The sequence below is a fragment of the Lissotriton helveticus genome, chromosome 2_1 (assembly GCF_964261635.1).
Source record: "Lissotriton helveticus chromosome 2_1, aLisHel1.1, whole genome shotgun sequence".
Lineage (NCBI taxonomy): Eukaryota > Metazoa > Chordata > Amphibia > Caudata > Salamandridae > Lissotriton > Lissotriton helveticus.
Window position 1 is genome coordinate 1,694,254,618 of NC_136059.1, and position 17,451 is coordinate 1,694,272,068.

Sequence of the window (17,451 nt, forward strand, 5' to 3'; positions counted from 1 at the left end):
AATGTACAGAAACAGTTAAGATAACAACCCCAAAAAAGAAGGGGTAATAATGTACCTATAAACAAAGCGTTTGTGGGTATTTTCATAAGGGGAAGAGGAAAAAGAAGAAAAGGGGGAGGGGGAGGGAGAGAAAAAGGCAACTCTGGGGTAGATGTATCAAAATTCCATTTTGCGATTTCTTAAAAGCAATTTTTAAGGAACCGCTATTTAGAATTCGCAAAATGGAATGTATGTAAAAAAATCGCTATTTTTTAGCGATTTCTCAGTCTTCCTTATTTGCGAATTCGCACTTTGCGAATTCGCAAATAAGGAATAATTTCCAATGCATTCCTATGGGTCAAGAGGCCCATAGGAATGATTGCGAAATATTTCTCAATTTGCGAATCGCATTTTGCGAATTCGCAAATTGAGAATAATTTAAGGGGTGTCTCAAAGACACCCTGCTGCACCCCTGAAATTTACATGTGTGTGCATATGGCGCACATACATGCCCTATGGGCATGTATCTGCGTCACATGCCACCTTCACAAATGCCAAATAGGGCATTTTTAAATGAAATCGCAAATTACCACCAGTTGGTGGTAATTTGCGATTTCTTAACCAAAATTCGCAATTTTAAAACCCCACATACATCGCATTTAAGGAATCGCAAAATTTGCGATTCCTTATATGCTTAAGAAAAATAGGGAATTGCAAATTATTGCGATTCCTTATTTTGCGATTATTTAATACATTCCCAGAAATGCAAAAAAGCCTTTTGCGATTCGCAAAGGCCGAAATTCGCAAAAGGCTTGATACATCTACCCCTATAAGTATCAAATAACAATAAAAAAGAGTGAAATACCATAAAATCGTTTAAGGGGTGAGTCTGGAGAGGTAATCAGTTAAAGGTAACCATAGCAAATCTCTTTTGATTAATAAAGGTACAGTTGTAGCATATGCACAATCAAGTCTGTGGTGATGACATAACAAGTTCCACCAATCACTATAAGCAAGTTTTGAAGTATCTTTCCAATTGGCAGTAATTGTCTGAATAAAATAGCTATGAAAAGGTCAATAAATTTACGAACATTACATTGAACATTCCAAATAGGGGATAATCCGCCCAAAAAAACATGTACAATCTCAAAGGGAACATCAGTGGATAGGATACTGTTAAGTGTGGACCAAATATGAGATCAAAGAGCTTTGACCCTTGGACAGTAAAAAAACATATGTAAAAGGTCACTATTGTCACATGGGCAGGACCAACACTTCTTGGAATCCAGTAATTTAAACTTGTGCAGGTCAGAGGGTGTAAAAAAAAGCCTATTATAAAAGAAATAAAAAGTCTGTGTGGTACTGGCCGAGCGGGAAACTGTATTTAGTTTAGACCAAATAGAGTCCCAGACTTGTAGTGAGAAATCTTGAGTTAGATCCGATTCCCACTGGAGTTCTATTTTAGATTTAAGCCTCTCAATAGGGGAATGTGAAAGTAGCTTATAAATAGCCGAAGCTCTAAATGAAGTTGTAAAGTCTGGCGGGGAAAAAAGGGGAAGTGCTGCAGAGGAAGAGGGAATGTCCTGAAGGATAGTAGAAGATAAAGTATGTGTAAGTAAAAGGAAATGAGTAGAATGTGTGTTAGAGAGACTAAAAGAATCGCGTAGATCCTGGAAAGTTCTTAAAGAATTATCTTTGAGCAAGTGGTCATATGTAATAATTCCTTTATCGATCCATTCTTTCCAGAAAAAGCGCTCTGTTGTTGATCTTGAGGAATTTATTATACCAAACTGGGGTAAGCATGTAAAGATTAGAAGGAGAGAGAAAAGAGCGAAAAAGTGAGAGTGTTAATGCCTTAGAATGTTTAAAAACAGGAAAAATACATATTTAGGAGGTTGAGAAAGGCGGGTAGCTGTAAGGAATGAGAAGGGAGCAAGTTGCGCTAGTTCTATAGAGCTCCAGGCCGTTAATGGAGAAGAAGACGAATCCGTCAGGAAAGGCCAGATCTGTTTAAGTGTGAAGGCTGAGTGAAAGCGGGAGATATTAGGAAAGTTTACTCCACCAAAGTTCTTGGGCTGTTGGAGACAAAAAAGGGAGACCCTCGCTTTGCGATTATTCCATAAAAATTTAGTTAAGAGGCGATTAATAGATTTGAAAAAGTAATGAGGAAGAGAGATAGGAAGCATAGAAAGATAAAAGTTAACAATAGGAAGTAACATCATTTTAATAGTCGACAAACGGCCCCACCAAGAAAGGAAAAGGGGAGACCAACGTTCTATGAGTGAAGATATTTTCTTGAGAATATCCGTATGATTAATTTTGATGGTCTCTCTGATGGTATTGGCGTAAAGAATACCCAAACATTTGATAAATCCAGGATTCCATTCAAATCCGGAGCCCGCAAACATGTGGGAAAGACAAAACTTGTTAAGGGGGAGGACTTCGGATTTATCAATATTCAGTTTATAGCCGGATGCCAAAGAATAATCATGGATTAAGGAGAAAAGTGCAGGTAGTGAAGCAATAGGATTGGAGATATAAAGTAAAATATCATCCGCGTAAGCAGTACATTTGATTTCAACATCCTTGTAAACAAATCCAGAATAAGAGGAGGAATTTCTTATTTTTTCCAAAAAGGGCTCTAAAGCAAGAATAAAGAGGAGAGGGGAAAGAGGACAATCTTGCCTAGTTCCTCTATGGAGAGAAAAATAATCTGATTGTGCACCATTAATCCAAATGGAGGTTTTAGGATCAGAATATAGCAATTGAATATACTTAAGAATAGGGGGGACTGAAACCAAGCCATCGAAGTGCTCCGAATATAAAATCCTAGTTAACTCGATCAAAAGCTTTTTCAGCAACCAGCGTGATAGCTGCAATGGGAGAATCCATCTTTGTGGCCAAATGAATAATATTAAGAAGGGTTCTTGCATTGTCAGTGATAGACCTGCCTTTAACAAACCCAGATTGATATATGTTTACTAAATCGGGAATAACTGCATTGATACGGAAAGCCAAAATTTTTGCATATATTTTACAATCTGTATTCATAAGAGAAATGGGCCTATAATTTTTGCAAAGGGAAGGCTCTTTGTCTTTTTTAGGAAGTAAACAAAGCATTGCCTGCTTAAAGGAACCTTTAGATTCACCTGTAACAAGGAAGTGATTAATTAAAGTGAGTAAATGCGGTACTAAAACTGTTTTAAAATGAAGAAAAAATCGCACCCCAAAACCATCCGGGCCAGGAGTTTTATCCTTGGGAAGAAGAGAAAGAGCGGCAATAATCTCTTTCTCTGAGATAGGAACATCAAGGGAGGAAAGATTTACAAGGTTGTTAGGGGATTTAGGAATAGATTGAAAGAAAGAGTCAATTTGTTCAGGAGAGGGGTTAGATTCCGGTGTGTAAAGGGAAGAATAATATTGAACAAAACACTCAAGAATCTTAGCGTCTGAAGTCTGAGAAAGTCCCTGAGAATCTTTAATGACAACAATCTTGGATTTCTGTTTTTTAATTTTAAGGTAATTCGCCAGAAATGTACCTGCTTTATTACGTCCACCATACATTGTAGCATTAAATTTAAGAAGTTGATTAGAAGCAGAATCCCAGGAATGTTTATTAAAATGCATCTTAGCTTTGATAAGAGATGATAATGAGTCAGGGGAGTTAGTGGTAAAATAGAGGTGCTCAAGGTCCTTAATGTGTTTAAGAATTTGGGATGTTTGGCTAAGTGCCTTTTTCTTCTTCTTACGGGAAACAAAATCAATAACACAGCTTTGAGCAGCGGCTTTAAAGGCATCCCAAAGAAAGTGAAAATCTGAAGCAGTATTTAGATTGTTACGAAAAAATTCGTCCATAAAAAGTGCAAAATGATCAGTAAAATGGGGATCAAGCAGCAGGGAGTTATGAAAGCATCAGCGTCGAGAAGCAGGGATGGGAGAAGGGTAGTCCATATCTAAGATAACGGGGGCGTGATCTGAAATGAGAATAGAACCAATTTCAGAATTGGTTATAAATTGAAAGGCATGGTGTGAGAGGAAGATACAGTCAATTCAGGAGTGTGATGCATGTACTGGAGAATTTTTTTTTTATAGGGAATCGGGATGGGATATTCTCCATGAATCAATTAGGCCTATAGAGGAAATAGATTTGTGAAATGTTTTTTGCATTTTATTAGGTACATATCGTGCTTGTGATTTGCGATCCAAAAAAGGGTCCATTAGTTGATTACAATCACCACCCACAATCAAATCCTCACTCACATGAGAGGAAAGTAGTGAAGAAAAGTCGTTCCAAAAGGATAAATCAACACCATTAGGGCCATAAACATTACAAAAGGAAAAATGAACATTATTTACAATACTATCTAGAAACAACCATCTGCCATTAGAGTCAGAAATGTCCTTTTGTATTTGAACAGACAACGATTTATGAAATAAAATAATAACACCATTCTTGTTATTAACAGCCGAAGAACAATAGGCATGTCCAACCCATTGTTTACGTAACACAGATATTTCCTGTAAAGAAAGATGTGTTTCTTGCAACAAAGCAACTTGACATTTCAGGCGTGCCAGATGAGACAACGCACGTTACTTTTTAATAGGGTTTCGAAGACCCATAACATTCCATGAAATAATGCGAAGGCCACTCATACTAAGAAATAAAGGTAGAATAGGAAAAAAAGCCTAGATCAGTTAAGAAAGGAAAAAATAGTGTTGAAGGGATAGAGCAAAAAGACAATTGTGACCATCATAAATGCAAATTCCATAATAAAGCAAAGAAGCAGTAGAACTTGACAGTGCAGAATACCAAGAAAAAAGAAGAGAATAGGAAAAGGTAAATAGAAAAAACCATTGCCAGGGAGAGAGATGTAGAAGGAGGTAAAATTACCATGGGGTGAAGTAAAATGAAGACGTTGAAAGAGGAGACGAAACTGTATATAACAATGAAAAGAAAGGAAGGAAGGAAAAGTAAAAAAAAGAGGGAGAAAAGGGAAAGGAAAGGAGAATCGGGAGCAAGATCTCTCAGAAAAATAAAGAAAGAGGAGATGACGGAAAACCAAGAGGCTTTAGTCATAATATTCAAGTAAATGAGCAAAAGCAATAAGGAAGGAGGGGGGACGGGAAAAAGAAACCAAAACAGCCACATCACTGGGAGAGGAACGAGGCAGAAACAACAATATACTATAGGGTAATATGAAGGAAAGAAACAAGTCTAGACAAAGTAGGAGAAACAAGCATAGCTAAAAAGACAATATACATATTAATAGAAAGAAAAAATAAATCAAAGGGAAGCTTACCAGGATACATGGGTAGACATTCACTGGGTGCAACGGGAAAGCACATACGAGAAAGACACACAGGAAACCACAAACCATAATAACGGATGCATCTGAAACAAACAAAGAACAAGAAAACGAGAAACCATAGTAAAAATATATACTCGTTAACCAGAAGGATAAAACATAAGGAACCTAGACAATCAAAAAGAAAGCTGTTAATGTGTGGTCAAATCCATCTGTTCTTCCCGATGGGTGTGGATGAACTTCCGGAGGTCAGCAGGATCGTCGAATGAAAAAGTTCTCTCTTTGTAAGTAACTATGAAGAAGCAGGGATGTATGAGACCATAACGAGCGTTAATTGACTTCAAAGCTGGTCTCAGATCTAAGAACTCTTTGCGTCTATTAGCGGTTTGTTTGGATACATCTTGGCTGAAAAAGATCTTATGTCCTGACCAAAACATTTGTTTGTGTTGCTTGGCCGCATTCAGAATAGACATGAAATCAGAATACAACAAAAAGTAGGCAATGATACCTCTTGGTTTGGCGGTTAAAGATGGAGAGTGAGTACCCAATCTGTGAGCCCTCTGGATATTAAAGTCGACAATTTTTGGAAGTCCAACTATTTGAAGAACCTGAGTTTTCAGGAAGAGAATCATGTCGGACCCCTCAGACCCCTCAGGAATACCGTAAATTCGTAAGTTATTGCGACGATTTCGATTTTTCAAATCCTCTGTGGATTTTTTCAGAAGGTTAACTTCCTTGGTGAGAGAGCCAAATTTTACCATAACATCCTGGGCATCACTCACCCTTTGTTCAACGTCAGATAATCTTGCGTCCAAGCCAGAACACTTATCTTCTTTGAAGAGTGGTAGTAGTAATTCTATTTATTCTTACCCATAGTGGTACATCACTCACCTCACTAGTTTTATGCACCTCCTTGTTTCTGTATAATTGAAAGAAACAAGGAGGTGGATAAAACTAGTGAGGTGAGTGATGTACCACTATGGGTAAGAATAAATAGAAGATGATACTTAAAAGGGTAGTTGAATAATAGAAAACCATTCCCTTATAGTTGCTGATCTTTTTATATAATAATGACGGCAGAAACTATACCATGAATAGACAACCAGAATACACCAATGAAGACAACCTCAGAGGAAAATACAGGTGTGTCTTGTTACAAGTTTTAGTAAAATAAAACCTTATAAAAAAAGAGGGTTCCGAGACTAAAAAGATTTATCTCTACAGGTTGTGACTGAATACAACCGGCATAGAAAATCCTAAAAAGACGTACCTGAATTGATAAAAAGGATACGGATAAGATCATTTTGAGGTATGTAGCCTTGATGAATGTCCAAAGAGGAGTGAGGGAAGTGAATGAGTGTGTTAAGAAGTGAGCTATATGATAAAAAAATATAGACACAAATGTATGAAGACAATTATCGGCACATCAGTGAAAAAAGCAGGAGAGGATGTGTGAATGAGTACAGGCACTATAGTGTGGGGTGTAGACATCGTTGGGTAATGCTAATAGTAGGACCACAAACAGCATAGGTGCAGAAAGAAGAAAAAAAGAGGTGATATGTAAAATGGAAACTGCACTTGAGAATGTATTTTCATTCTGGACTCTTCTGTTCACAGATTATTGTGTATTATAAATTGTCCTGAAGAAGGTGGGGCGCACATCCGAATCCACCGAAACGCGTCGACAACCCTAAGGGGATGAACATAAATGTTTTAATTATGTTTTTTAATTTATGTATTTTGATAAACCAATTGGGCTTGAATTGTTGATGGGCATTAGGCACTGTATTAAGAAGGATTTATTTTATGCCAATGAATTCATGTGTTTTTAATTAACAACATTTTTAATAAATATCGTGAGTTTTCTTATATATACATTGCCTTTGTGGTTCTACTAGTGTTTGCTATTAGTGAACGAGTGAAAGTCAGACTTATTGTGGTATAGATAGGAATAGGAATTGCATGAGGTGACTAAATAGAATAAATTCCCCAGAGAAAAACACAACCCAGGGAACACTACTTTTCTGGATCATACTTTACCCAGTTCCTGTGGGTCCAAAGGGTACTCTCTTTCCTTTTTAAGTATTGTCGTTTAAAACACTGCACTTTGTATAAAATATTATCAGAAGAGTGGGTAGCCAAACGATTACTACTAATGGTATTAATCTATTGCAGTTGGGATATTTCTAACAGCCACCGACTAACATAAGGATAAGACCAAGAAATAATCATGGGGATACAAATGAAAATGCACACTATGGGTTCGATTCCGATTCGGGAAAAAGCGCTCCGATTAGCTGTACGAAGCGTTTTTCCCTTACGAATCGTACACCTACAACATCCCCGTACGAACTAGCAAGTACGATCCTAACCCAAAGCCCCACTCCGTACGACTCGTACCAAACCCTCACAACTAGAAAGTACATACGGATTGTATCCGGGTGACACAGTACGCTACGTCCAAACGTAAATAGGCCGCTCTTTCCGGACCAGGAAGTACGATCCGTGTTGACGACACTCCGTACGGCCCTTTTGCTACGGGAGCTGAAAAGAGCCATAAAAGCAGAGTCCGTCCCGAACCCCACCCCGGTACGCGACATACACAACATGAATCTCATCGTCCGGGTCATCCCAGTCTTGTACGCGTACGACCTCGTACATAGAAACCTACGACGGCGCAGACGGTGAGTACAACCTACCGCAACAACGGAAGTATACCTGTACGGTGCGCCACACGCGCACATCACCATTGCAACAGTGAAACGTGCCGCACATACACCATTAATGTCGGGGTACGGTGCGCCACACGCTATCGCATATCACCATTGCAATAGTGATACGTGCAGCATATACGCCATTAATGTCGGGGTCAGGTGCGCCACACGCACGCGCACATCACCATTGCAACAGTGAAACGTGCCGCACATACGCCATTAATGTCGGGGTACGCTGCGCCACACGCTATCGCATATCACCATTGCAATAGTGATACGTGCAGCATATACGCCATTAATGTCGGGGTCAGGTGCGCCACATGCAGGCGCATATCACCATTGCAATATGTAAATGTAAATGTAAACGTACTTGTAAAGCGCACTGATACTCCTGAGTGTCCTGGCGCTGTACTCATACCGCTAGGGAACCCTTCCTGGTTTTTCCCCGTGAAATGTCCACTCCTGGGCATCCCCAGGGTGCAACCAGGCATCCCTAGCGCTGTAGGGGGCCGTTGTGGACACTAAGCAAGCTATTGCCCAGAGTTGCAGCATGGGACCCATGCTTAGAGTAGGCACCGAGGCGAGAAATCAGGTCCGAGGAATTATGAGCCCAAGATCCGCCGAGACCAGCCAAGGCAGGAATTGAACCCTGGTCCCGGGCCAGACCTCTGCATCAGGGTCTGCCGCTCTAACCATTGAGCCACACTTCTCCACCAATTCTCCAATAGTGAAACGTGCCGCACATACGCCATTAATGTCGGGGTAAGGTGCGCCACACGCACACGCATATCACAATTGCAATAGTGATACGTGCCGCACACACGTCTGTAATGTCTGGGTATGGTGCGCCACACGCTATCGCATATCACCATTGCATTGCAATAGTGATATGTGCCGCACACACTTCTGTAATGTATGTGTACGGTGCGTCACATCTGAGTGGTGGGTGGAAAAGACTCCCAGCAGTGCCTAACAGTATTGGGGGTGGGTGCTGAGGACTCCCAGCAGTGCCCAGCAGTGCCCAACAGTATAGGGGTGGGTGCAGAGGACTCCCACCAGTGCCCAGACATAGGAGGGATGGGTGCAGAGGACTCCCAGCAGTGCCCATCAGTGCCTAAGAGTATTGGGGGTGGGTGCACAGGACTCCCAGCAGTGCCCAGAAGTGCCTTACAGTATTGGGGGTGGGTGCAGAGGACTCCCAGTAGTGCCTTACAGTATTGGGGGTGGGTGCACAGGACTCACAGCAGTGCCCAACAGTATAGGGGGTGGGTGCACAGGACTCCCAGCAGTGCCCAGACATAGGAGGGGTGGGTGCACAGGACTCCCAGCAGTGTCCAGCAGTGCCCAACAGTATAGGGGGTGGGAGCACAGGACTCACAGTAGTGCCCAGCAGTGCCCAACAGCATAGGGGGTGGGTGCAGAGGACTCCCAGCAGTGCCCAGACATAGGAGGGGTGGGTGCACAGGACTCCCATCAGTGCCCAGCAGTGCCTACCAGTATTGGGGGTGGGTGCACAGGACTCCCAGCAGTGCCCAGCAGTGCCTAACAGTATTGGGGTGGGTGCACAGGACTCCCAGCAGTGCCCAGCAGTGCCCAACAGTATAGGGGGTGGGAGCACAGGACTCACAGTAGTGCCCAGCAGTACCCAACAGTATAGGGGGTGGGTGCACAGGACTCCCAGCAGTGCCCAGACATAGGAGGGGTGGTTGCAGAGGACTCCCAGCAGTGCCCAGCAGTGCCCAACAGCATAGGGGGTGGGTGCAGAGGACTCCCAGCAGTGCCCAGACATAGGAGGGGTGGGTGCACAGGACTCCCAGCAGTGCCCTACAGTATAGGGGGTGGGTGCAGAGGACTCCCAGCAGTGCCCAGACATAGGAGGGGTGGGTGCAGAGGACTCCCAGCAGTGCCTAACAGTATTGGGGGTGGGTGCACAGGACTCCCAGCAGTGCCCAGCAATGCCTAACAATATTGGGGGTGGGTGCACAGGACTCCCAGCAGTGCCCAGCAGTGCCCAACAGTATAGGGGGTGGGTGCAGAGGACTCCCAGCAGTGCCCATACATAGGAGGGGTGGGTGCAGAGGACTCCCTGCAGTGCCCAGCAGTGCCTAACAGTATTGGGGGTGGGTGCACAGGACTCCCAGCAGTGCCCAACAGTATAAGGGGTGGGTGCAGAGGACTCCCAGCAGTGCCCAGCGGTGCCCAACAGTATAGGGGGTGGGTGCAGAGGACTCCCAGCAGTGCTCAGACATAGGAGGGGTGGGTGCACAGGACTCCCAGCAGTGCCTAACAGTATTGGGGTGGGTGCACATGACTCCCAGCAGTGCCCAGCAGTGCCTAACAGTATTGGGGGTGGGTGCACAGGACTTCCAGCAGTGCCCAACAGTATAGGGGGTGGGTGCAGAGGACTCCCAGCAGTGCCCAGAAGTGCCCAACAGTATAGGGGGTGGGTGCAGAGGACTCCCAGCAGTGCGCAGACATAGGAGGGGTGGGTGCACAGGACTCCCAGCAGTGCTCACTCATAGGGGTGTGCATCTCCAACATCATACAACAACTACACAGCTGTATGTGTACATCCCTAACCTGTAACACTCATTATAGTTGCATATCAACACATCACTCACAGCAGTGACCTACTCCATGGAGAATGGTATCATGTCACACACTGGGTGACACACCACATGTGGTTGTTTTGTAAGATCCCACATGCATATCCACCCATGTAGTTTGCTGGCACACCCCCGCCCCCTCTATCATGACTCAATAGTGTGTAGTCATGTAACAGACCACCAAACAAATGAAGCACAAATAGACTAATAAAGTGTCATGTACATCCCGGACATGATGTGAATGTCCAGGTGGTGAAACATGTACTCCCTCATGGAAGGAACAGGGTTGAAACCCCTACATACAAAGCAGCCAAATGTGTTTTGTGTGCACAAATGTCAAATTTTACAATCTGAATCATGAGGTCAAGGCCGATAACATTGTCATGCATAGTGTGAAAAATGATGATGGACTCCCTGAAGGCATTACTACACACTACAAACCCAAGCACAGTGAGTAGCATGGATGGCACTGACCAATTATCTGATTTCATTTGTGAGCAGGCATGGCCATTGCCGAAGGGAATGTACAAATCTATGGGAAATCCATACAAAAGTCACCACAACAATTGTGCATCTGTCTGTAGTGAAGATCTCATATGTCACTGAGGAAGGGACACTCTTTCGGATAATGTCTGTATACAAACTGCACACACACCAATCTAGATAAATTGCTGCAAATTTGGGATAGCACAGAGATACCATGGTCCACTTCATTCCCATCTGAAAAATAGACATCTTTCACAATACCAAACCATTAACATTACACCAACTCGTAGGCACACAACACCTAAAGCAATTCCATGAAATGCAATAGTTCAGAATGAAAAATAAAATGTTTTATTCAGCGCCATAATGCAAATGAATAATTAAATGAGTCCAGGCTCACAGAAGGCCAATGGCCAGTCCAAAATACTGTCCATAACAGTGGTGACTTTGTGGAGGTTGTCACCCCCAAACTTGCCTGCACATGGTGGAGTTAGAGGTCTGTGGACCCATGGGGGGCATCATCGGAGTCAGTGTCCGGCACCGCAGGGACAGGAGAGGGAAGGGTAGGTGTAGTGGGTGCAGGATGGGAGGATTCCTCCACAGTGGCAGGTGCAGCGCAAAAGGTTGAAACATATTCAGCGCTGCACACTGCTGCCAGTTCTGACAGGCTACCACCTGAACCCGGGAACACAATGGGAGTGGAGGTAGAGGGCTGTGAGTCAGGTGTAGTGTGTCTGTGGATGGGTGTGTGATGTCTGTCCCCTGTCCCTGTGAGTGTGCGTACATCCCCCTGAGATTGGGTGAATGGAGGTCTGCGCTTAGACTTACGTGTGGGTGTGCTGGGTGTCTCTGTTGGGGTGTGTGATCTGGTGCGTCTGCGTGTATGGTGGACAGGTAAGGGAGAGGGGATGTGGATGGGTCCGAAGGAGTGGGCGGGGGTTTGACACTGCAGGATGGCAAGTGCTGCCGTCAGTGTAGAGTCCATGGACGACAAACTTCGACGTTGATCAGACATGTCAGCTGACATGCCCTCCATGAATGACAACAATTGTGTCATTATTTGTGTTTGGTCAAGGAGGACAGTCAGCATTGACGTCTGACCAACTTGAATCTGCCGGAGAAGGTCCACAGACTCAGCACTGAGGGCAGCAGGGGAGACAGGGGCAGGGGCTGCGGTGCCGGGGACGAAGGAGACACGGGGGGCAGCACGGACCGAAGGGACCCTAGCAACTGGGAGGGTGATGATGGGTCTGGAGGAAGAGGGGACAGACATAGTGGGTGCAGATGCCGTTGCTGCATATTCCCCCTCCTCCTGGGAGTCCAAAGCCGAACCGTCCGCATGATATGATGTGTCTTGCTCATGAGGTCCGGCCGCCTGACTCCTCTCACCCTCTGTGCCACTGCCTCCCTCCGACACCTCAAAGCTGGTGGCATTGTGTCTGGGTCCCTCTGCCTGGTCCGTGCTTGTGTCTCTTCCACTTTCGGGTGATGATGCTGTTGGCAAGGAGAAAGTAAAAATATATATCAGTCACCTGTACACATCAAACATATGTGCAACAAATCATTTGGGGACATTTCTAATCATGGCATGCATCATGAGTCACATGCCACATATCTCAGCACATATTTAAGTCTAGTACTGCGCAATTGTAAGAGACACAATGCTCCTTGTATACAAAGATACAAGTAACAGACCAGGCCACAACTTGAATGAGAGTCACAATGATGAGCCACTGTATGTCAACAGGTCAGGTGTTGACCCATCACTGTTCTGTTGCCCACTCTGCCACCCCAGTCCAGACATGGTCATGTTCAAATCTGTCTGACCCTGTGCCACATGTGAACATTCCTGCCCGAACTGCCATTTAATGCCATCCCTCGACCTGAAACAAGCTTTCTATCACCTCTCACTGGCATCACAGCATTCTACAGCCAGGCTTGCGTGAAACACAGATGTGTATACAAACAAGCATGGCTGAAGAAGGCTGTAATGCCAGAAATTGGTCCCAGGAACCTTGTTTCCAGTCCAGGGAAGGCATGGCTTGACATTTTTGCCTGGACTGTTCCAATGGGACACATGGACAGACAGATTTGCACATGACCATGTTTGAACTTGGGGGGCAGAGTGTGCAACAGAAATGTGATGGATAAAACCCTGACCTGTTGACTGGGTGTGAGTATATGATTGGTACAGAGCCTCCCTCCATCACCACACACTATTGTGACACTCCTCACAGGGGCATCTATCACCAGATCATACAGTTGCTAGCACATAACACACACTGGCTGTCAAGTGAAGTGGCCCACATGTTCAAAATCCTGAAAATGCCTAAGCTAATGTGCCTGCAATTGTGAATATTACAAACATCGCTGCATTGTTGACACACCCCCAACCACATGGGAAATGTGAATTCAGTAGTGTGCACACCAAGACAAAACTGCGTTGCACCACCAATACATACATTTTGCACAAATCTATGTGTAACAATCATCTCTGTGAGCCAACAACATAGCCTCTAAATCCAACAATGACAGCATTGTCCAGCATCAAAGGGTAAGTACATAGTGATGGGTTCACATCAGAAATTACATACACAGCTCACCACTGACCAGGCTAAACAGGCAGGCCCATCACACATCCCCTGCACAACACCCCCATCACTTCGTCAATGTGAGTGATACAGCTGAAGTAGTGAAAACTCTGTTTCAGGGTATCAATAACTGTGCAGCAAATTAAATTAACACAAGGTCACCTCGTGTGGCTGCCCATCCATATTAGTCACAAACAACCAGCAACATATTCTTGTGAATATGCACACAGGCACTGCCCAGTGTGAGTATGCACAAGCCAAACATTGTATACATGGGCAGTGTGCACATGTAGCTAACACATGAGAAATACAAAGTATACCAGGGACAAAGGCCACTGAGGCAGACCCGTGCTGAAATCCATGTTGAGACTCATGATCAGTGCCAAAAAATCATGAAGGGCAAACACAGTGCACAGGTCGTGGAGCAGGTAAGGTACCAACACGTGTGACAGACCTCCCTCCAACATGATGATGTGCTAAGCAATATGCATACTAATACATTGCACCCTAGGAGTACATGCGCAAAAATTAAATACCCAAAGCAGGGGACACATGTGGAGGAGGGGAAGGGATGTAAAAGAGCATCAGCTGAATATGGGGCATTGAAATGACAATGCATAAATTGCCTGTCTGACCAGACCACCCCAACTGCGGGAGTGTTACCAGGCTTCTGAGCACTGCAGGTAGCATGTGATGCACATGACAACAAACAGACATGTACCTACCCTCTCCTTGCTGCTGTCTGTCCTGCAACTGCCTATGGAGGTCAGGAAAAACCACTTCCAGGACCCAGAGCTTGGGGGGTGAGGTGACGGGTGCCGCCATGCTGGCGTGGAGCTTCAAGCTTCAGCTGGACCCGGACGATACGGCGGGTCCAGCACTGGATGTCGTGCCACCTATTTCGGATGTTCCGGATCCTTCGGCGAGGGCCCCCCACAGACCTGACAGCCTTGGCTATGTCCAGCCAGATCTCCCCCTTCTCATAGACCGTTACCTGTGAGGAAGACAAAGTGAAACAACATCAGTACACCTGTTCCATGTCCCAAAGACACACACTTGCACCACATTGACGATGACAACAGGGCATAGGATGCTGACAGGACTTTCATCATTGTCCATGGGAATGTGGCCTGTAAGCAAACACCAATGCACTACATGCCTTAGAAAGGCAACAGATGCCATAAGGGGTGCAAACCACACACTGATCATGGCACACACTGAACAAGATATGCAACTTCAGGGTGGTGGACAGCACGTGACATGCTGTCACATATCACACTACACCTAAGAACCCTCAGCAGACCACACATGCACACCCTGGCACAGATCATTTGCTTCTCATTGTCAACAGTGTATACAACCTCACTTTGCACATGTCACACTTTACAAAGATGTGACACAGGCGTCATGCTAACTGTCCAAGTCATGCACACGGCACTGCATACTTGGCACATCAGATGGGTACAGTTGTGGTATACACCATGCATCAGTGTTGCCAAACATCACAAACACTAAAAGCCAGGTGACAAAGAACATTCACACTCTTCAATGTCCATGACTTCAAAGCATGCTTTTGTCCAACATCCACACAGGTTACGAAAAACAAATAACAACAGTGAGTACATTCATCTGTCACTCTGGGTGGAACACTGTTACACCTCAGTAAATCATGGCTAAAATCATGCAAGGTGTGGCACTGCAGAAAGTGTGATTCACATTGCATTGAATGTCACACTTAGCACAATGCAGGTAAGCAGTAAACACTATTTAACTACATCATTCACTGCATGGGAGATACCACAATGTACACACAATGTACACACCGGCACTCACTCCAAATAACATTGCATCTCTGTCCCATAAATACACAATGGCTGTAGTGACATTCACACATTCATCACTCACCTGATCCCCTGGCTTCCCATACAGCTTGCTGAAGTTTGGTAGGAGGGCATTCAGCAGGGCCTGGTTCTCCTCCTCACTGAATGCAGGTGCCTTCTCCATGGTCAGCAAAATCAGGGTCTAGGGAATGCAGAGACAGCAGCAGTGTTGCCCACTCCAATGTTGTGCAGGCAAGTGCCCTCTCACAGCCACATGCAGCCTTAAATCAGTGCTGCTGAGGGGCTGTCAGTCTCAGGAGTACAGTGTGATAGGCCAGATAACTTTGCATCCTATGTTTCTTCAAGGCCATGACACACATTTGCATGGTTTAAAAATTTAGCTTGAGCACCACAACAAATTTTGCAAAACTGTATAATTTTGGCCAACTGGATTTTTCAGAACACCTGTAGAACACACTCAAATCTCTGTTTCCTTGACAACTAGCTTGCATTCTGGGCATTCTAATCGTCCCCTAGATGTTCCCTATGTATTTTCTGGGATCCCCACACAAGTACGGTGCGTTTTTTGTCGCGAATGCAACTTTTTCAATAGTGAAACGTCCCGCACACACACACGCAATGGCGGAGTACGGTCCAATCGCGTGTGGCTCGAATGCAATGTTGAAACGACCTGTACACAGGCATGTACTATAGGGGTACGGTCCTATCGCGTATGGCTCGAATGCAATGTTGAAACGACCCGCACACAGGCACGTACTATTGGGGTACTGGGCGTTTGACACGCTCTAATGAATGCATGCGTACGGTGCGTTTTACAAGTTCACGCATGGCATCATTACAATAGTGATACCAGGAAAACACATGGCATGGATGTAGGTGTAAGGTCATAATGAGGATGTCAATGTCGATATATATAGGCATCAGCAGGCCCTAGGTGTGGCAGACAGTGATATAGCACAGAGCATGTGATCATGTGTCACAGTTGATGTGTGATGAGCTGTTGAGACATGTCATTTGTGATGGGGCACTATGTGGTTCACATAACCTTTACACTTGTCACATAAGTAACATCATAAACATGTTGTGAGGCACATCAACACTGGGATGGCACACGATTCAGTACGGGCATCTGTCACATGATGCCAGGGACAGGAGCACTGTCTCACTTGTCAAGTTGACTCCCAGCATTACCCTGTGTGACAATGTCATGTGTGTGCCATGTGAAAGATTAGGCATGCTGTTTGTATCCCGTTAACTTAATCTGCTGTAGGTGCATCTATGATGGGTCTGTGCCGTGATTGCAAGGGTTTCACATGTACGCACACCATGCCACATTTCAACTACTCATGTGTGTGATGGCATCATAGATCATTTGTCCCCAAACATACAGGTCTGCATTCTGAGAATGGCTGTGGTGTAGTTTTGTCAAAGGCACACCTCATTCACAATATTACAGATATGTGCAATAGATAGCACATGTGACGTGGGTGTGTTCCTTGCAGTCAGCTGTCTGGATGTGTTGACAACCTTCTCATGCAGGTCACGTGACGTGTGTCACTGACATGATACATTGTTCTGCTCACTCAGACCAGCCCAGCAGATCATTTGTGTGCATGTCATGTCCATTTCACAGACAACAGGTGTATTGGTTCTTATGGAGGAGTGCCAGCCAGCTGGCATATGTGTCCTTGACGTATAGCCCACGCCAGACTCAATAGTGATTTGATGTGTTGAAGCAGTGTTGCTTGTGCTATGTACATTGTAATTGTCGTTGGCTGACAGTTGTACACCTTTTTGCCCAAATATGTCGTGCAGGGCACCCCCTCTGCCAAGGCCATTGCCAGACTTGGATGCCATGAGGGAGCGGGATTGCATCCGCCGTTACTGATTCACTCAACAGTTGATTCAGGACTTGACCGACAGGCTGG

General features: G+C 44.7%; 1 pseudogene; it reads left to right on the forward strand.

Moving 5' to 3' along the window:
- Positions 1-552: 552 nt before the first annotated feature.
- Positions 553-728, forward strand: LOC144820624 (small nucleolar RNA snR46; annotated as a pseudogene).
- The last annotated feature ends 16,723 nt before the right edge of the window (positions 729-17,451 follow it).